Consider the following 797-nt stretch of genomic DNA (forward strand, 5'->3'; position numbering starts at 1 on the left):
CTTTTAGGCTCAGGCTTTCGTTGTAGCATCGCCGTGCTAGTTTTTGGTCGCCTTTTAGGGTAGCGATTCCTTTTGTGGTAGGGAACTTCATACAGAGGTGTGGGGTTGCTGCTAGTCTGTTTAGGGTTGGTCGTCCAATGAGGGCATTGTATGCTGAAGTGACGTCGACTATAATGTAGTCGATGCTTAATGTTTTAGATTGCTCGCCTTTTCCGAAGGTAGTGTGTAGCGAGATGTATCCTAAGGGATGGATCGGGGTGTCCCCTAGTCCAAATAGGTCGGTGGGATAGGCCTTTAGCTCTTTTTCTTCAAGTCCGAGTTTGTCGAAGGCTGTTTTGAACAGGATATCTGCTGAGCTTCCCTGGTCAACCAGGGTTCGATGTAGGTTGGCGTTTGCTAGGATGATGGTGATTACCATTGGATCGTCGTGCCCGGGTATTACCCCTTGAGCATCTTCTCGGGTAAACGAGATAGTAGGTAATTCGGGCAGGGGGCTGTCTTCTCGGATATGATAGACGTCTTTGAGGTGTCTTTTTCGCGAGGATCTGGATGTTCCTCCGCCTGCAAAACCTCCATTTATCATGTGAACGTGCCTTTCAGGGGTTCGCGGGGTTTGCTCAGCCCGATCTTCGTTATCTCCCCTCCTTCTCTTTTTGGTCTCTTCTCCCTTCTCTGCTATGTATCTGTCGAGTTTTCCTTCTCTGGCTAGCCTTTCTATAACATTTTTTAGGTCGTGACAGTCGTTAGTAGAATGACCGTAGAGCTTGTGGTATTCACAGTATTCGGACCGATCTCTC

The sequence above is a fragment of the Arachis duranensis genome, chromosome 3 (genome assembly GCF_000817695.3).
Source record: "Arachis duranensis cultivar V14167 chromosome 3, aradu.V14167.gnm2.J7QH, whole genome shotgun sequence".
NCBI lineage: Eukaryota > Viridiplantae > Streptophyta > Magnoliopsida > Fabales > Fabaceae > Arachis > Arachis duranensis.